At 33.0% G+C, this 22,270-nt stretch overlaps 1 protein-coding gene across 1 annotated transcript in view; it reads right to left on the minus strand.

Moving 5' to 3' along the window:
- Nucleotides 1-22,270, minus strand: part of LOC129221294 (somatostatin receptor type 2-like) — a 114,687-nt gene that overhangs the window by 89,568 nt on the left and 2,849 nt on the right. Inside the window, exon 2 of the mRNA XM_054855752.1 lies at nucleotides 13,800-13,843. The gene's annotated coding sequence lies outside the window, so the exon portion shown is untranslated. The remainder of the gene's footprint in view (nucleotides 1-13,799; nucleotides 13,844-22,270) is intronic.

A 22,270-nucleotide genomic window follows, 5' to 3' on the forward strand; every position in this document is an offset into this window, starting at 1 on the left:
AAACATTTAAAAGTATTTTTTTCTGAAAGAGAATGCTTAAAAACATAGGATCTGAGCATTTTTCAATCATTTGTTTTAGTTAAACATTAAAAAAAAAAATTTAATCGGTGCACTTTCATTGTTTACGCTTCTGCCAATGACATCACAAATCATGAAATGCCATTCAGTGTTGCCATTTACAGAGCAAAATGTTTACTTCGCATCTTTACTCACATGTATTGACAACGATATGGTTGATAGCAAGCGTAGAGCGCAATATTTATTCGCTTCTTGATTATCATAACGTGGAAATGCTGCAGAAAGGTGCGCTATAGCGCATCATTTGTGACGTCATCAAGATCACGCCTTGTTTGAAAAATTGGACACGTTAAAAAATTGATTAAAAAACAACTGCTGGGAAAATGGAAGTATTTTCTGGGTTCATGTTATTTTTTTTCTTACTCGATCAATTTCAGTGACTAAAAGTAGTACTTTTTACTGCAGAAAACAACCCCATTCATTCATTCATTCATTCATTTTTTCATTGTTTATGGCAACAATTAAAAAGCGTGAGTATTTTAAATTTATAATTACTATTACTTTTCATTGTTTTTGGCATCAATTCAAAATTGGAAGCAAAACGCTGGATTATTACAGATAACGTAAGCTAAGAAACAGTCCTCAACTAATAAAAATGAAGATAATTCAAACAGACTTCTATATTTTAATGAAACGTGGCTGCAATATTCAACAAACAGTGAGGTATAAAACAACATAAAAAGAAATTACCCGACAATTATGGTAGTATATAAATTAGCACATGTATAAAATGAACAAATCGAAGGTGTCAGTTTGCTGTGGGAAAAGGACCTTCAATATAGAACATTTAATTTATGGAATATTTTTTAGCTATTGAAAAGATCAATTTATAGATAGATCAAAGATAAATGGAGCACCTCAAACTTATCGGAACCTCAGACTTTCAAGACTCGGATTTCTGTGTCTCTACTGGGATATACAGATCTATATTACACAAATGGGGTTAATTGAAATATACGACAGAACTGCTGTTGAAAAGCAATGGAAACGCAGCATATATTAATATGGAAATTAACAGATACGATGCATTAAAGTTATTTGAGTGGCGAACTCGCATGTTGGTCAAACCGAACCTCAAATCCTTCTCCATTGATAAAGGATTTGATTGTAACCATGAAATAAATGTGTAATCAATATGTTAACATCTGAATGATTTTTCAAGGTTTTTTTTATAGTTCATTTTAACTTATAAAAGTGTTATGTTTTTTTAACTAATTCTTATTGCTAAGAATACTATTTTGTCATAGAAAATGACTCGCACATAAGCGTTTTGGAGCTATCCGAAACATTGGTTTTACAGCTAAAGATTGAAAGTTAAATCTTATCCGTATAAAAAAAACATAAAATATTTTTTCCAAATGTATTAACTTGACCCAAAGTGAGTCAAGCTGATACACAAAATAATATAATGTTATGCTTATGTTAAGAGTTTTTTTTTAAAGAGTCTTGAAATATAATTGAAGCATTAAGCTGAGTAAGATGATAATTTTAAATATGATTAACAGTTAATAAAATCAAAAATGGGAATATCTTCTTCGAAATACACTTAAAAGTTAATCATCTAGTTAAAAAACGAAACGTGCCTTTGACAGTAAAGGTTACACACGGTACATTTGTCTATAAATATTTGATCCTTTATCGCATAAAAATGTAACTGCAGTTCATAACATTTTCGCTGTAGCAGTCTGTATTTATAATAGGTAGTAACACCTTTGAGAGAAATTTATATTTTTCGTCCTTTATATTTCACCGAACGAAAAATTACGATTGCACAATTAATATATGAACAACAAAACTTCATGTCAAGCATTGTTGAAAATCTACTGATATGATCTTTTTAAAACTGATAAGATGATCAAACGAGAAAAAAATTGCCATTACACGTGCTTATCAGGTAATGAGATTCTGAACTCGATTTCGCCATGTCGCATTTTAATTTTCTAGCGGTATAAACTAACAGAATTCTTTACCTCTATCTAAGATTATGATGTCGCCTTTACAGGTATCTTCAAAGGAAAAGTCATTTTCTAAGATTAGTTTAAAAGTTTCTTCCTTGTAATGAGAAGATTTTCATCAGACAAAGAATAATTTTGCAACTTTCAAGAAAGTTAAAAATTGTTCTCCAAAAGACTATTATGTCTGACGCTACTTATTACGTAATTATCTGTCTTATGTTGATTCTTTGGTTAGTTTGAAAAAATAGTTGAAGATTCAGAGGTAGATTCGAATTTAAAGAGAACAGTTTTTGCTTCCCTCTACGCACTTTCAACATTATATTGAAAAATTGACAACAAGTGTAGAGAGTAAGAGGGACATTTATCTCCCTAAGTAATGTCTTAACCTTATCCTTGCTATTTCATACAAAAAAAAAAGAAACAAACAAAGTATTAAAATATTTTTAAAAGAGGTAAATAATACAATTGAATCAGTTAAATGTTCATATATTGTACACGTTTGCCATTATTTAAAAACAAAAAAATGCTGTAATTTTGTTTTTTGGAATAATAGTCTCCAAAAAATGAAGGAACAATCCATCGCGCAGTTTTATTTCAAGTCCTAGGATTTTTTTTCAGACATGTTACTCAGACTGTGTATGAAACCATGAAAATTTTAAAGAGTGATTAAAATTATACCGAATAACCAAACTTACTACTCTTTAGGTTAGTCACGAATTTTGAAACACTGAAGTTGATCACTGAAACAAACTCGATCATTTGTGTTACTTTGCTGATTTGAGAAAGGGAAGTCAGATCTAAGAACCTTTTTTGTAATGTATAAGGAGGAAAATAGTCGGTGGAGTTTGTGCAAAAACATTTCACTTCCGGATACCAGTATGAAATTTTGTACAGCACTTATGTTCATATCAGAGAGCAAAAAAACGCCGGGAGGCAATTGATTGGAGGTCAAGAACCCCCTGTGGTGACGTCATCAAAATGGCCACCATGTATAGGTTAATACGTTGGTTTAACTGCTTAGAACTACATAATAGGTCATAATTTTATAAAATTCAAGTACGTTATCTGAGAGCCGTTAAAAAAAGCTTTTCAACAGTGCTTAGTTTTATTTTCTACTAGCGGTACCCGCACGGCTTTGCTCGTAGTAGAAAATTTAAAAGGTCATTTGATTCGCCTGTTTATTTACAAACAATGGATGATGAATTTTTCTCCAATTTGCTATGTTAATTTGCTCGGCCATTTTACGGTTCCTTCCTTCCTTCCTCAGTTGCACGGCAGCCCTGGGTGGGCCCTGGCCTTCTCAACAATTTTTTTATGTTACGGTTCCACGTTATGATAATTTTATAATTTACTCGTCCACGTTATAATAATTGTATATGTAAAATGTTCTTAAAATTGAAATAGAAAAAGAACAAAATCGAAGTTTCGAAAAATCGCTTCGAGGTGCATACCTCCGTGCTACAAATTAATTCTGTGCCAAATTTCGTGAAAATAGGCCGAACAGTTTAGGTGCTTTGCTCGTCGCAGAGAGACATCCGGACAGACATCCCGACAGATATCCAGACAAACTTTGAGCTTTATTATTAGTAAAGAAGACAAATACGTAGTTTCATATTTATTACAATATCAAAGTGAAAATTGAAAGGAAAAAAATTAGTTTCCTATATTCTGCGATATTGGAGTAAAATTTTTACTGTTATACCTGCATTATAAAAGAACCTTTCCAGTTTCGTTAAATTTAAATTTATACTTCATGTTATAACACTTTTTGCAGTATTTTACTTTTATATTGAATGAAAGTAAGGTTAAAATGCAGAAATAATCAAAGTCACCGCCCCAAATGGATCCCGAACTTAATCATTAATGCTATCGTATAATAAAACAATTTGGTTAAAATGCTTACATTTTAAACATATAAGAGAAATAGACGAAAATTACATGTTTTAATACAAAGAAAAAGTACCTGTTATAACAAAAACTGTAATAAGTTTTTTAAAGAAACTTTTTACGTATTACACTGACCCTCACAACTACAAAGAAGTGTACAATTCAGACCTGATCTGACGCATCGACAGCGTGTAGACATTTCTTTGCACTTGCATGATATAAGTTCCTGTAATTTCTCCATTGTTTTTTCGGAGTGGACATACCAAAGAGGTTCAAACTCTTCACCGATTTTTTTCCATCCCCACTGATATGGAGCCAAGAGCTGAAATTTTTGCTGAAGACATTTTGTCCGTAGTAAACACTGCAATATCTCTTAAGGTGATGCAGAAGAGCGTTGCTAGATGGTGGAATACAATCAACTGGTCTGTTTTGATGGGTGAAGAAAATTCTCCTAGCCTCATTTTTACGATTTAAACTGAGCTTGATGAATGATACGTCAGGACTACGAAGCGCTGAATAAAAATCGAAGCGATGAGTAGCAAATGCTCATCGTCTTCATTGATGCTATCGGGTACTTTAGTATAGTACAAAAAAACTTTGGCAACACCTCTAATTGCCATCCACATTTTCCATGCAGTACCTAGTTTTACCAATGCTGGAAAAACTAGACACCGTGTGCTCATGTAAAGGTATGGGAAAAATTCAGAAGATCTGGAACACCTTGTGGAACTTTACGGTGCAAAACGTGGATGGGAAGATACCGCAGATATTTTCCACTTCCATACTCCACCCATAGCTCTTGCAGTTTCGGAACTCGGAACGTAGCAATCACTACATCATCACTGTCAACAGTTTTCACGGTGATCTTTGCATGACCCGAGTATTCTATTGCATGCTGCACATAACGGAATAGCCTCGTATCGGCTTCTTCGTGGGATACGGGAGACATGGTTTCAAAATTGTTCTTAACTGAAGCAATTACAGTTTCTTTGTAGGAGCATACAACCTGCTTCCCATCTGGTAGATCCATCTTCACGAGATTTTCTGCCAAAAATTCGAAAAGCTCCTCTTTATTTTTATCTTTCGCAAGAAATTTAGTAAATTACTTTGATATCAGAACATTGGATTTAATACTTATTTTTGGTCCAGATCCTCTCAATTGTCTCGTGTCGCTTTGGTCGTGTGCCATCCTGGAAAATTTCCTCTCAGTTTTGAAGCCAGATATATTTTCCTTATAAACTCCTGAAAAATTGCTGGATGCATCTCTGGTAACTGTTTCGAATTGAACAGAAATACTGAAGGCCATTGGGCATAATTTGTATGATAAAGAGTAAACATCCATGGACATATGTTCTCAAGAGTGACAGTAAAATCTGAGAAATTTCCTTGACGAATAATGCGCACCAGATTTAAAAGTATACATTCTATAGCTCCATGGTAATCTTCCAGAACTTAAACTGGGGCGATTCTTCTGATCTTCGCTTAACCCAGTCTGTAAATGTTTCGTCTATATATTTTCGATTTTGATACGCTTTCTCTAACAGAACTTGGAGGGTGGTTACTGCAAAATCGTGAGCGTATCGACTTCTCTTCACATGCGAAACTTTTATTTAGTGTTCTTTCTGCTCTTCCCGATGTTGTTACATGAGCTTCTACTAGGAGTTCAGTTCATTCACTTCCTTCAAGCCATGTACCTATTGCAGATGAAACAATCATTTCTATGTGGAGACCATCTAACATGACCAACATTTTATCTTCGCCATACTCATTCAGCATGGCCCACTGAATAGATTTTAGTAGGGCGTAGATGGGACCTAGATTACAAACACTCAATTCATTAAATATTTTACTTTTTCAAATGCACATGAAGGAAATGATTGCAAGCTATGTTAGTAGTTTGAGGTCACATCGATCAAATGAAGGAGAAAAATTTATTCTAAAAAAATATTGCGAGTTTTAAATACGTTTTGTTTATTGAAAAGGACGTAAAGAAATGAATACAAGCTATGTGATAATTTTAATGCTAGATGGAACCAACAATTGAAGTTATCGATTTCAAACCGTAATAGAATTATATGCCTCACCTTTATTTGATATTATTAGTAGTCGTTCTGATTCTTGTCGCTAGACGGCAGACGTTCGCACTTGCAGCAGAAGTGAATCATTATGTGACAAAACATATGTGTATTTAATTCGGTAAGGAATTTTTAATTAAAAGTTTTAGTGCGGGTTAAATGCGGCGGAACAGTTGGAACAGTTCAATGAGAATGCCCCCCCCCCTCCCGCCCATGTAGTTACGTTATTGCAGTGAAATTTTTAAGACTATTTACTAAGGGGAGGGGGAAGAACAAATTCCTAATTTTTTAGTTTATTTTAGAGCTTTTATTTTGTGTTCCTATTTTTTACGGAAGAATGATTTCTAATGGCGTTATGAGCAGTTAAACGAAACTTTTCACCTTTTCACGACGGCCATTTTGATGACGGAAATTTTAATAACTCTAAAACTACTTATCTTAGGTGGAAAAAATCAATCTCTGTTAAATAGCTCTTTTAAAGCTCTTTCAGATGATAAACATTCATATCACAATATAATGATCTATAATGTAGTTCTAAGCAGAACGTACGTACTTACCTTTCCCGGCGGCCATTTTGATGACGTTAATTGTAATAACTCTTAAACCATTTGTGATAGGAAAAAAGATCAATCACTATTGAATAGCTATTTTAAAGCGCTTTTAAATTATATACTTTAATGTCGCATAATATTAAGATCCATAAGAGAGTTCTAAGCAGTTAAAAGAACGTACTTTTCTTAATAAGGCGGCCATTTTGATGACGTCATCACAGGGAGTTCATGACCTCTGATCAAATGCCTCCCGGCGGATTTTTGTTCTTAGATATGTACATAAGCACTGTGCAAAATTTCAGACTGGTATCCGGAAGTGAAATGTTTTGGGTATTTTTGTCACAAACTCCACAGACTAAAAGGGAATATTTTACAACCTAGAGTGAAAATATGCAAAAGGAAATTTTGATCAATTTAACACTTTCATATTAAATTAGGCTAATTAGTTCAGTTATCATATAATAAACATCATTAGGAAATTTTTTGCAGCACAATTTCTTTCAGGTTAGATTTTTGAACTGTTTTAGAGTAATATGGACAAAATGTTTTTAAAACTACAGTAGGCGCCGCTTAATGTGATCACTTTGGGACAGATACAATTTGATAACAACAGCCGACTGATAACAATGACCGAAAAGAGTCCAGGAGACACAAAATAATGATTTTTTTTTCCAATTAAGGTGCATTTATTTTGGCAACCTCAAATTAAAATCACAATGACTCAACTGAACGCAGTTTTAAATTATAAATTATTAAATTAACAGAATGGAAATATCTGAATTATAAAAAGTTAAAGCTAAATTATGCAATTTGTAATCACATAGTGATAGATGAAGTAAAATATGACCGTTTTCCCTGATATTCGTAAAGCAGTTTCAAAGCACATTCAGCTTTTCTATCTTTTCCAGCATGGTTTTGCTTGTTGTGTAAATTTTAATTTAACTTCGCTTTGTTTTCAATCTCGACACAATTCTTTAATAGTTTACAAAGTAATGGCAACAATGGAGGTCCTACATCAATGCCTGCAACATGTCCAGCGACTGAATTTTTTTAGGTGCAAAAGAAAGTTTTCTTAGGGGGAGTCTGTGGTCACTGGGGACGAACTTTCTGTAGCTTAATTCCTAGAAAAAATTTTGAACTGCTATTGAAAACCACAAAATGCTACACAGAAAGTTAGTCTCGTCAGGGTTTGCCTATGTATTTCTGTTAATTGAGGAACAAAAACGAGGAAAAATATGAAAGTTTATGAAAAAGTGATAACAATAAACGAAGACGCTGATTACAATATCCGACTTTTTTAACGTGTGTTAACATACAAGTGTTCCGAGACTTCGTGATTCTGATAACATTAAGCGAATGATAACATTAACCGTGATCATATTAAACGGCGCTTACTGTATTTAGAATTCTTCTACCGCTCTAGGTTTTTCCTCTATTCCTTAAGTGAATGTGATCAGCTTCGGCAGACGGGCGAATATCACAGAAAGCTCTGTGTTTTTTTTCTATTCATGGTTATAATTTATGACAAATGTTTTTGTTGCTTACCTAAAAAGTATTTTCTTTGCAATATTTTTTTTCTCCAAAAAGCTATATTTTGTAAATTGTTCGTTTTCCAGATGTAGCTCATGTAGATGTAGATTTCATCCAGATGTAGCTCAAAAATCTGACATGATAGACTAAAACTAGGAGTGCTCATGAATTCAGATATAATAAGTTAGTCAATAAAAGTTTCAGAACTAAGACAACAATACTTCTGTTATCCAATATAATATTTTAAAGCAAAACTGTCAATACTTCCTGCATTTTTCCTAAGATACATCTCTAGGATGATAGAATACAGTACTCTAAAAATATATTCTTAAGTAATGGATATATTTATTTATAGCTTAAGATTTAGCCCCCCAAAAAATCGTTAGAAATATGCAATTGAAAATTCTGACATCTGTTAACTGAAAAAGATGGAAACTGTTGGAGAAAAGTAGGAGCAAGTGAGATAATAATTACAATTTTCAAACTACATGCAATAATCTTTCCAAGAAATAAAATAAGTTCGAAAGTTTTGCACAACAGCGTAATGTCAATCTTCAAAACTATAAGATGTATCTTAAGTCGAAAAAAAAAAAAACTTTATTATTTGCGAAGGGAATATTTTTCCCCTTAAAAGAGAACATAATTCCAATTAGGGAGCAAGTTGGAAGGTTTGTCTTTATGTAATCATGAAGAAAACTCAAAGGAGGCATCAAGAAAAATTAAATAGCAATGCGTGAACCCAATATATTAAGAGACAACACCCAACATTTCAGTTGTGGAACAGCTAACACATAATTTTGAAAAAAGAAAATCTTTTTTTATCAGTATTTCAAACCTTTGTCATATTATCATTTTTCACTGACCACGAGAAAAGCTAAAATACAGCAATAAAGTACACATATCACTCACTCCTTTCCAAAACGTCATATCTCAAAAATTAGCGATTTTGAGTGGTGCATTTTTTTTTTTTTTTTTGAAGTGCTATGAATGTATAGCATATCCCTGCAAGACCTGCATTTCTATAACTTAAAATTTTGCTATTAAAGAGCAAAAAGTGTCGTATTTGCATTTTCAAGTATTTTCAGAATGCTCTTTTCAAGAACGACACATCTCGGGTTGTGCTTGATTTATTTGGCAGGAAATGCCTGCGTCGTTTAGTGAAAGAAGTTATTATTTATTCCAAAAACAGTATTGCACACATAAAAATGCATTTTTCATTCTTATTTTTAATCAAGAACGCACTATTTCCATTTATGCCGATGTTATCGGTATTGTAAGGAGGATTTTGTAACAATAACGACATATTTTTAGATATTTTGAGCGTTATTTTTGAAATTTGGTGCAAGAACGTCCTAAATGAAAAGTAACTTTTTAACACTTAAACTTTTTACACTTAATCTTCTTGAAATAGAGAAAAAACACAATATTTTATTAGAAAAGACCTTAGGCACGAGAAACAGTTCAATCATTTATATTTATTTTTCATTATGAAATTTCTTCGTACTCTTAAATTTTAAAATCGCTCTCTTGAAAAATCATGTTTTTTGAGATATAACGTTGTTAAAAAGAATGAGCGACATGAGAAATTTTTAAAAAAGAAGAAATTGCTATTGTCTTAGGTAATTTCAACCAAATTAGGAATCGTTTTGTGAAAAAAATCTCCCCTTTTAACAAAACCTATTTTTAATGAAAACAATCTATCAAACTTGAAACAATTTTCGAAACAAAAAATAAATTCACTGATGTTGTGAAGTTGTGAACAAGTTTCGAAACCTTTTAGGATTCTTTAAGACTAGAGTTCTTTTAAATCTCCTCACTCTAGTAAAAATTATACACACATAACTGACACGTTAATTCCTCAACAGAAATCTTCAATATATATCTTGTTGTGTATTTTTATACTACTTTATTGGTATTTCTTGTCTTTCGGTGAACGCCAACTCCTAACGTCCACATAAAAAAACACACACCGAGTCTTATTAACTGCAGGCAATTCTTCTTTTCAGCACGAAGGCAATTAGGTCCTGGAGAGTCTCCGCCCCGAAATGCAAATTAGGAGATTCAACGTCATACGCTGTGAATTGGATAAAAGCGCGAGTTGCGCTGTGTGTGGTCGTCTTCAGTTCGTTCATAGCCCAGGCAGTATTCGAGTGGACTGTTTCGAGGTATTTCCTACAAGCCGCGGTTTGCGCATAATCCATAGGTCGCTGGAGCATAACCGGCCCTTCTACTTTAGTTCGGGAAAAGTCAACCTCAACAGTATTCTTCATACCACGGACTGGAACCACCGGAAAGTAACCCTTTCATTTACTCTTTATAACGTCCAAGGACTATGAATTTGTATGAACAACCTTAATTTAAAGCATTATATTCACTCAATGATTCCATTATATTATCTTCAGTTGTTTGCTAGCCAAGAAGCGGCATTTGTACATAATGTAAATAAAATAAGAATTATTTTAAATAAGATGTTCTCTGTATCAGTTTAAACGTTACCTAAATTGAACGGACAAGCATCGTCCAGGTCCCATTTAAGAACATATTAAGCACAGAACCCTGCTCATCACCGACCAGATGAAATATCACGCGTGGGAGAAATAATGCTGCTCCCTCTGAAAATATATCTGCTGAGCTGAGAATATTCCACCATGATCCGGGAAATCCCTTTCCGGAGAAAATATTTGACACCCCAGAATGCATTTCACTTTCGCAGTAAGGGGTCTTCTATTTCCCGGGATGATTTTATGATCCTTAGCCCATAACCCATGATTGCGTTTCATATAAAAGGAAAGCAGTCTTATTATTTATCAAGTTTGGGACAATTTCGAGCACATTCAATATGGTGCAATGGTGTGAATAGCATCTTAAGTTTCAAGATGAGGTATACACACAAACACATTTTCCGTATCTATATGAATGAATATACAGTGAAATCTTGGTACAACGAATACCATTACAACGAAATTTCCGATTCAAAGAAATGAATTTTAAGTACCAATTTAGTTCCTGTTTCATTGCTGAATTACATTACAACGAAATTTCCGTTACAGCGAACAACGTCTGCGGTTCATAGAAGTTTGTTATAACGGGGTATTAATTGTGTATATCTTTACGAGGTTGTTGATTCTTATTTTGGTGAGTAATTAGTTTTCAAAACATTAACCGATTTTATTAAAATCAACCTTATGCTTAAGTATTTTCAAAGGTTCAACAAAAACCAGAAAAAAAGATAAATACTAACAATTTACAAAAAAAATGTATAAAACTAATAAACAAATATATAAACAAACTTACAGTGTTTAGCTAAGTTTCAGGTATCAACTGATTGTTCAAATTGCATGATACAATGTTGAGGTTTGATGACACAACGATGACGTTTGACGATATAGTGATGACGTTTGCTGATACGAAGATAACGACACAATGATCTTAATATCGACGTTGAATGATGTTCTGAATTTTTATACTGTATTTACAAACTTCTGGAGATGATTGAAATTCCCGAATTTATGACACGTTTATGCAATTTTAAAGAAATACGAGTAAATTTCTTGTAAAGTGCTTTTGATGCTATTTGCAATCTTTTTGGAAATCTTGACAGGATTCAATGAACTTCAACTCTCATTTACAAGTGGCAACTAACAAGTTTCATACAGCTGTAGAGTAATTTGACCTATTTTGTAACTAGCGGGGATCCGCGCCTTGTTCCATGACGCTCACCAACCCTCGAAAATTACTGTGCAAAATTATTTGGTTCGATAAGAGTTATATCGTCTTTTAGTGGGATCTGATTTAAAACCGATGTTTTGATTAGAACAAAATAAAAATTACGCTGCTCCTCCTCTCGCAACAAAGGTAATAATAATAAAGTGACGAGCTCATTATAGTTAGAACAATGTAAAAATTCCGCTCCCAGACGAAGGAAACCTAACTTGATAAAAATACGTAAAAAAAAATTATTAATAAGCTATATTTTAAAAAAAACCCTTAAAATCCAAATTCTAATGCATTTTATCACATAAATTTTGTCGCATTGTAATTTGATTTCGCATTTGATTTTGTAATTTGTATTGTATTAAGGGGATGGATAAATTTCAGTGGCATTGTACTATTTACCTTGAGAGCCTACAAAAGCCCATATAATGTGCATATTCTGATAAACGATATACATGGGCTCAAACACCTTATCTCAACACAGTATAAAATGAAGTCTCCAAAAATTGTCTGTTTGTATAAACGCGCAAAACTCGAGAACTACCCGGCCGATTTCACTGAAATTTTCACAGTATCTTTATTTTAGTCCCGGAAAGGTTTCAGGTCAGTTCGAAAAAATTCGACGAGTCGTTCTCTTTTTATGGAAATTTTGGCCCAATTTTCACACAAATTCCCAAATATGGGGGTTAAAGGTTACTTGCACATAATAATAATACATATCGTTAGAAAGGGTAGAATTTTCTGCGTTCCACATAATTTGTTTCAATGCTCTAACATACTTACTGCGGGGGTTATTTGCTTGTTTACCTCAATTTTTTTAGGCTTAGCTTAAATTTAGGCTCTACTTTCTTCATTAAATCTATCAATAAAAAGTGAAAGAATTGTCCCACAGTTTTCTGTTTGACAATATTGGAGAAAGCGACATTTTTTACTCCAGATCCAACTCGACCTATGGCAGGATCTCAAAAGGAAAAACAGTTACAAGCCTTTTTTAAATCAAGTTCAAAATATTTCATTTCCATTCAAATAGTTGTTCAAAATTTTTCGCCGAATTGGTAAAAACAAAGTGCTTATTTGGTTGGCAAACGTAGCCAAGTTTTCAATTTAATATTTAAACAAAGCAAAACCATTTAATAAGACTAAAAGTTACATTAAAATGAAAAAAAATCCTCCAAACAAACGAAAACATATATCATTAGAGTGTGTCAGAAGGTGTATATTCTTGATCCAGCTGAGAGCCTAGAAGGTATACAAAATAACTTATACAAAATTTCACAGCTATAGATGCAAAGGGATTTTTAAGAGTAGCAAAATGGCAGTTTTATACGTTTGAAAAGTCGCTTTCATATTCATGGCCTCTAAGTAGCATATATTGCTGTTTAACTAAGGTCTTAAAATTGAGTTCAGCCTAAGATTTTTTGCTGAAATTGAAATCCTTAAATCTGGTGCTTTAATTATATTAGAAAATTGTAACAAGCTTTATTTAATGCAATAAAAAATCTCCTTCGAACGACATAGAACGTTAAGGAGAGTAGGAAATCGTTCATCTCTTTAATAGGCAATTAACGTGAAATTTTAGCTTCAAAAATTAATTACAAAAAAAAACTAATTCACAACCTTAAATAAAAAAACTCCAGGTAAACACTCCCGGGGCTCGAAGCAATTTTGTACAAAATTTCTAGGCTATAGGTGCTATGGGGTGTCCTGGACCCAGAGCGGCCGCTGTCTTCCTTTCACAATTTCTTTGAGTTTACTTTACATATAGAGAGAGATAAGCACAACCAAAAAGTCACAGCTGTTTGTTCTGATTTATAGACTGTTTTTGTACCAAAACGCCACCACAATTTCGTAAATTTCAGTAATAAGCAAGTGTAGATATTTTGTTCAATCCTAAAATCGTCTTTTTTAAGAAACTTTCATGTTTTTCTGAAACATACACGTGTGCTTTGAAGAGGTAAATTTTTCAAGTAGTTAAAGAAAAGTAATAAACAGTTCAAAGAAACACTCACCTTTAAACATTTAGACTTTCTTGTCCATTGAAGTACTGTCAAACCTGAAGCATAAAAGTTCATGTTTGTAGAGTTAATTTAAAAAAAAACTAAAAATTAAATATATTGTGAATATAATAATATAAGTAAACACTCTGTACTAACATTTGAAAGAAAACATACAAGTTATCTTTTTTAAAATAGAAGATACTAAGTTCAGCAATTAACAAGTTTGCTGTTTCTATCTAAAACAATAATTCCTTCATAATTAAAATGCAAAGTAATTGTTCTTAGAAAACATTTTTATTAATGCTTAAAGTGGAAAAACACATAATTAACGTAATTTTCGAATTATATCAGCCCACTTTACCTATCACTTCCTGTCTTTATTGCACCAATGTCTTAGAACTTGTATGCAACTACGTGACAGTGGACGTCGGTCTTACGTTTATTGGTGTACCTCGTGGATTCTAATTTGTGCATTCCGACATGACTCCCGACATGATTGTGCAGAAGACCCAGAACAGTGCCCAAATTTAAATCCAATGCATTCTTCTTAAATGTTTAGCGATAAAAGAACATCTAACACCTTTAAACATTTGCAATCAGTTCAAAAAAAAAAAAAACTCCTGATTTTTTTTTTTTGACCAACCCAATTGTAGTAAAGATTTTTTTTTAAAAAAGTTCAATATTTTTTGTCAACCTAGTTAAAATTTTAATAAAGAAACACATTATCAAAATTTCAAAATTGCAATAAATAAATAAATAAATAAATAACGAATAAAATTAGTCGCTAATCTTTTCCAGAACTCGTTCTCCCTATACAATGGTTCGTGGCTGCTACAGGTTAGATACACAACATCAAAGTTCAATATATTAATAAATCACCAAAACTGTAAAAGTGTATAAAAACTTCATTTCCCAGGTCATTTGAAACATTTTAACGTACAAACGCGTATGTAAGCGTATGTTCACAAACATATGTTTATTAGTTTCCATCATCTTGACGCATATTTTTAAGACAAACATTCGTAAAAAGCTTAAATAATAAAATAAAACTTTGAAATGCGATGAAAGATAGTACATTCATTTAACCTGTCAAGAGAAAAATAATGAAAAAGAAACAAAGCAAATTTTCAAAAACGGAAGAACAGAAAGTTATGCACAATGTAAAAACATATGAGCAATGTAAGAACATGTTGAACAATCACAAAACTACGATACAAAAAAAAAAAACCTCCTTGTGAGTACACTCGCTTTGTTGCACATAATATCATAATTTTGCGGAACATAATATCCTCAAAGTCTTGAAACTACAAAGGGGAAAACCATCATAGCAAGAGTCGAAACGTTAAAAAACTGTAATAACACACGAAACTTCACATAAAAGCCTCGCTACCTTCAGGAAACTACCAAGCAATAAATCGTCATAACCAAATATGTAGCTACTGAAGCAATACGTAAGAATACACGATTTATTGCACGTTATGCCTTTCCGTCGAAAGCGCTTAGCTTCCAGAAAGTTAACACCCATTTTAAATGTTTCATAAAAGAAAAATATTTTCTTTGAACCATTTTCACTAGATTCTCCGATATTTAATGCAAGCAAAATTATGCACATCTCTGCGAAGCAGGAAAAGAATTTTTGAAATGCTAATCTTCCATAAAATTCTTTGTTCCAAAAGAATGTTTCGTCTTCTATCGTTTTCCGTTTACATATATTTCTTCTCAAGTATATGAAGTTCAATTCTCTTTTTGTTCGGAAAAATACCGACTCGGCGAAAACCGATTTTTACTTGTCGATAAGCTGAAACAGTGAGAGAATAGTTATTCTTTTTCGTATGAAGAAAGACGAATTTTTTCCTTCCGAATCTATTACACGCAGGGAATTCTTTTATATTCTTTCTGAAGTTCGAACTTAAATTTAACTTGTGCAGAAGTCGTCTACACTTCAAATTGTTGTCACAAGTTTAATACGCAAAAGAATGATGTAAACAAAAATCGTACTGAAAGAGAAATTCTTCATTTTGAATTCCACATTATTTTTGTAAAATTGGACAAAGAATTTCGGTTTTAATGCAGAGTCTCATATCCTCTTGTTAAACATTTTTTTTATTTCACTTATTTTTTAAAATATATTCCCTCTTGTCTCTTTGCTTACTTATCACTATTTATCTATAAAAAAAATTTTGAAATCTATTTTTCTTTCTCTATAACTTTTTATGCACATTTTTAAAAAGAGAATAAAGAAAAAAAAATAGAAAAAAAAATCTTTCCCCAATTCAAGAAAAGGTTCCTTTGTTCTTTCTTCTTAGAAGCAGTGTAAGCAATTTTATTCGCAAGTTGTCTATTAATCTGCTTCCTGGAAGTATAGTTTTTAGTTTTTGATATCAGACGACATCTAAGACTTGCAAAAAATGTTACCACTGACACTTTCTAGATTTAATGGGTAAGAAAGTTTTAAACATAAGATGTTTTAACTGCTAGCTTTTTGGGGCTTTGCAAGCTGTAAAAATGGGTTAGTATCAGGAAAACTGCTCTTTTTTTCTACTACACTTTGTGATGAACTTGTAATCCGTCTTCATCCCAGTAATAGTATTTTTCAAGCAGAATTATTTGCTATTCATCAAGCACTAAAATTCTCGAATTTACTTAACGCTGATTCCATTCAAATTTTTTCGGATATTCAGTCTTCTCTCTTAGCAATTAAAAATCCTCTTCAACAGAATAAAACAGTTTCTGATATCCAACAGTCATTGTTAGGGAATTCTTCTGTCTCAATTCATTGGGTAAAAGGCAGGGTTGGCAAAAACCCGGGATTTTTTAAAAAAAGTCCATGGACCCAGGGATTTTTGGGTTTTTTTTAAATAAAACCCAAAAACCCAACTAAAGCTGTTTTTTTAAAAAGAAATGTGGGTTTTTTGTCATTTTTTAGGGAAAACGAGGGGTACTTGTAGCATATTGTAGCGTAAGTATATGGACAAAGCCCAAAAATTGTCTTGGGGAAAAGGAAGCTGAAAAACTAGTTAAAATTCAGCGTTTTCTGAAGAAAAATATAAAAGACGACAAAACCCAAGAATGGTGAAGTTTCAGATTTTTTAGTTTCCATATCTACCAACAGTTAAGGCAAAGTTACTTCTCGGATGATAAAACCTATTGTTCGTTTTTTATTAGTACATTTTTTTTTTTTTTGCATTTTACTTTATTGTATTTCATTTTGTTATGCAAAACTACTGTAGAACCTCAAGTAGTTTAAATCCCTTTTTACTGAATTCCAGCTCAATCAAGACATTTCTTTAAACTTTATGTTGCCTGTTTTTCAATTTGTGTACAGGGTAACAAATATTAAACTTTTTCGTAATGTAATAAAAATACTGTACATCTTATTCTGTTTTCTGTCCGACCGTCTCTAAAACCTGTTAATTTCTAAAAAATATACCTTGTTTATTCGAGATTTGTGACGTGTTGGTTTGCAGAAAATTATTCACATGAAAGCCTTTTAGCTAGAGTAGTTTCCTCTGTACAATCAACAAATATTGAGAAAAACAGACGTGACAGGAATTAGTCAAGATATTTTGAGTTATTTATTGACCAGTTAAAGAAAAAAGTTAAATATATTTATTTAAAATCTTTGAAGTATTTTTTCAATGCTGTCAAGAGTTAAGAAATACTATTTAAGTTCAAAATTAATTTTTTATGTCCATTGTCTGTGGCAAAGAGAACACAAATAAAAAATAAATTTAAATTGTGAAAGTATTTAAATTAATCAATTTTTTCTAAAAACTTCTCAGAAAATTTAAAAAACAAACACACGTGGGCTAAATAATGGGCTTTTTTATATGGGTTTTTTCGAAAAAAACCTATTGGGTCCAATCCAATTCGATCCAATCCGGCCAACCCTGGTAAAAGGGCATTCTGGGGATGTCGGCAACGATCTAACTGATCGCTTAGCAAGAACTGCAGCTGACGACCCGCAATTTCTTTCGTCATCTATAGTACAGTGCAATTAGACCAAAACCTCAACATCCAAAGTAAAAGTTCGCCTACAGGTCCAAATTGCTCTATACACTCCACATATTGTTTGGTAAAAAGTTACACCGTTTTCAGCGTCGGGTTTTGGGGGGGAGGGGGGAAGAAGTTGGTAAATTAGTAGTTTTTATCAGTTTTTCGGAAATATTTAGAAAACTATGGTGTTTAGCGCGAAAAGTGCAAAGTACAAAATAATCTACAATGAATTGCGAAAAAAAATGGCACTAAGCATTATTTTGTTAAGTGAACGGTTCCAGAGTTACAACGGATGTAAAAGTAGAAAATTTTCGCATTTTTAAGATTTTTTGGAAAAATGAAGTTCTAACTACTACGTAAACAGAAATAACTAAACAATTTTGTTGAAAAGTAATAATGTACAAGCGTATTGTTGTCTAAAAGATGCTCAAAGACACCACATGGGGTTAGAAACGTATGGGAACGAGAACCGGTTTGTTCTTGCGTGTGAGAAGCAATAGAAGAATTTACAGGTGTGCGTAGCGTCTCTGCAGAGCAGCATATAGGACTACGAGGAGCAAGACAGAAAATAAATTGCTAACTTTTATTTCTTGACTTGAGCAACACAATCCGTTTTCTAAAACACCGGAAGTCTCTTCCCTATCAACTGGGATTGTAGTCATTGAGAAGAGATAAAATGGAGGGAGTGAAGACTTTTGTTCATGAAAGTAAGACCCTAAGTCACGTGATAGATTTTAAAGCAAAGCATTGGAAAAAATCCGGTTTATTTCGCTTGTTTTACGCAAAACGTGCCAACCATTCGTCGTTGTTGAGTCACATGACTTGAGGTCTTTGGGTCAACTTTTGCTAAACGAATAATTGAACTTGCTCCCTCCATTTCAATTCCTGCTCTAAGGTTGTATCAGATGAAAACGTGAACTGTGATAAAGCACTAGAAGTTGGACTATTAGCTTTAAAAGATACTGAGAACAAAACATTCAGTGAGATACACTTGAAAAGAAAGTTAGCTGTTCAGCAACAACACCACTATATGTGTGGTGAATCCTAATGCTCTCTTACCTCGGATGGTGCGCTCCGTAAGAAGTGATGAGAGACTTCAAGAATTCGAAATATGTCAATTTGAATTATGTGCATATCATCCATGCTTGTTCGACGAATCTGGCTTGATGAGGAAAGGGAGCAAATCTTCAATGGTGTCTCTTTTGATTCCAGATTCAAATAAATCATCACTCTCCCCAGATTTAGAGAAAGTGTCCCACATCATTGATGGAGGTCATCTCTTTCATCGTGTTGTCTCGCGATGTCCAGTTACCTTCAGACTGATTTGCGAGCAATACAATGTTAATTGCTCATTATGGGCCAGCAACTGTTGTTTTTTATAAGTACGAGCAAGGAACCATAAAAAATGAAGAACACTTACGCAGATCACGTTCTACCACTAAAAGTGAAGTGAGAGTTGAAGACTCAATTGATGTAACTATCAACCAAAGTGAATTTCTAGCTAACGCTAAGAACAAAATAGCGATTGATAAAGCTAAGAATGGAGTTGAAGCTTGTGTGATTGGTGATGACACGAACTTACTAGTCTTGTTGAGTGTCAACACCACAACATAACAAATTGAAAATGGTGGTACCAAAGAAAGACAATCAGCAGGAAAAGGTGACTGACATTCAGCGAGACATAGGAGATATGAAAGGTGTACCTTTAGCAATATACGCCTTCACAGGATGTGACATGTGTATCATATTTCTATAAGAAGGGGAATATTTCAGTTTTCATTGGACAGTGCAAGCCAACAACGCACTAACGATCCTAAAGATGACCCTAGCAGAGTGAATCTGACCCAGAAAAGCATTTCCTTCTTGCGTTGTTTGGTGTTAAGAAAACTGAAGATCTGATAGCTTTCGCTACTAGTGTTACTTGCAGGTTGTTCCAAAGCAGCTCATACATTTATTGTTCAAGTTGGCTGCACTAACCCACTTTAGCAGTTTCCAGGCAGCATTCATATAGAACCTACCACCAGGTCAAGCGGTGGCTGGATGAGAAAAAGATTCCGCTCCAGTGGGAGTGGAAGAAGAATGGCGAATACCTAATACCAATTATAACAATGCGTTCTGCAGCTCCCCAGGAATGACTTTCCCTCATAGTGTGCGTTTGCAAAGACGAATGCATCCGTAACTGCGAGTGCAGAAGTAGGGTCTAAACTGCTCAAGGTTGTGCAGTAATTGCTCAGGCATAGAATGTAATAACATGGACACTAATAATATAAACGAAGATCTAGAACAGGACACTGCTATGTTCGAACAGGACTGAATACTGGTGAATACTTTACATCAATATATCGCATTTAACGTTCTACATTTTTATTAAATTAGTATTGAACTCAGTTTATGAATTTCAAAACGTTAAATAAAATATGGTTGCAATAATATAGGCAAATATGCTTATTTTCTAAAGGAAAAACTTCAAAAGCTGCACGTATAATAATGTTATCATTAAAAAGGATATACTCGTAATTATAAATCAAAATTGTTAAGCCTGTGATATATTTTTAAATTTTAAAATCATCTATGTTGAAAACACATTCACTCTTATTGTGGCATTGTCTAGAGAAAATTCGGGTTTCTCCGTGCCGCAGATTTATATAGCCATGGCCCATGAAAGCCTCTTTTCTCTTAAAAGTAGGGTCCCTTGAGCGGGTGGTGAAGTTGTCGTTCCTTCAAGGGCTTATCACAAACATACCACCTTCCCCTAAAATCGCAGTTTGCTTTTACAAAACACAATTCATACTAAAAATTAGTTTCCTTAGTGATAATGAATATTTTTTCCGAAAAATCCAAAAAAATACGAAAATTCTACTTTACACCCTCCGTAACTCTGTAGCCGCTCACTTGTCAAAATATTGCTTCGGACCGTTTTGTTCGTAATTTAGTGTAGAATATTTTGTATATTGCACTTTTTGAGATAAACACCATAGTTTTCTAAATATTTCCGAAAAACTGATAAAAACTACTAATTTACCAACTCCTACCATCCTCCCCCTCAAAACCCGACGCTGAAAACGGTGAAACTTTTTACCAAACAATATGTGGAGTTTATAGAGCAATTTGGAATTGGAGGGGAACTTTTACTTTGGATGTTGAAGGTAGGCCTTTTTTTGGTCTATTTGCACCGTACTACTATTCCTCTTCCAAAATCTTCACTAATTTCATACATTAAAAAACAAACATTAGATGACTGGCAATTTAGGTGGAATGAAGCGGATACTGGACGTAGAGTCTTCGATTTCTTCCCCACCGTTCGTTTTTCTCCCCGCATTAAAAGTAGATTTGAGACAATTTTCCTTTCTGGCCATGGACAATTTCCACAATATCTTCACAGATTTAACCTTTCTGATTCTGCTAATTGCTCTTGCGGGGAATTAGGTTCTCCGGAACATTACATTTTCTTCTGCCCACTAACATCGCATTTGCATATCAAACGTAATCATAGTCTTTCACTCAATAAAAACATATTAAATCGCCTTTTCACAACATCATACCCGCGTCAGACTCAACTCGATTTTCATTCTCTTGGCTAATGAAGGTTTCACATTTCAAGGCGTTGACTAATACACATTTTTTATTTATTTATTTATTTTTTTAAAATAGTTAATATCTTTTTTTTCTGCACTTTAACACGTTGTCTTCTGTAAAGCAACAACTCTCTAGTGTCGTTTATGTTTTATTGTATTATTGTAAAGCTTTTATGCATTGTTTTTGTCTGCTTTATTACATGTATTGATGTTAATTACCAAAATTTTTGTCAAGAGCAAATCAAAATTGTAACAGATAAATAATGTAACTTTTTATATATTTAAATAAAGTTCCTCGGAGACCCACTTGCTCAGACTTATCTGATCATTTAAAACCGATAAACCTAGCAATTGGTAGGTGCGGGTGGTCGCTGAGAGTGTCAAGTGTCTTAAACTTGTATAATAGCAATCCGTCTAAAATAGCAATAATTCTAATACTTTATTTGTTAACGCCAAACAGTAATAGCTACCCAAAAATGAAAAACAAAATCAAAATTAAAAGCCCACAACAGTTTAAAAAACATGTTGACAATATAAAATTATAATTTCAATTTGAAAATATCAAATGATATTTTTCTTTTACTTATTATCTAAATTATTTGCAAAATTATCCCATAATATACATAAACATTAAGTAACTTAAAGGAGAATCTGCAAAACAACCTGATTTTAACGTTAAGGACATCAAAAATGCGTCTTGATTATTTTTCAGTGAAAGAAAAAAACGTGGGTTAGTTTAGTACTATTACCATCATAAGAAAAATCTATTACTGCAAAAAAATTAAGATTAAACAATTGTAAGGTATGATAGATGTTTTAATCTTCTATTAAACTAATAAACTTCTTCACTGCAAATTGATGTTAATTTTTTTCAACACTTTCCATTTCCACCTTTGATTAAAAAATGTATCC

The sequence above is a fragment of the Uloborus diversus genome, chromosome 4, assembly GCF_026930045.1.
Source record: "Uloborus diversus isolate 005 chromosome 4, Udiv.v.3.1, whole genome shotgun sequence".
NCBI lineage: Eukaryota > Metazoa > Arthropoda > Arachnida > Araneae > Uloboridae > Uloborus > Uloborus diversus.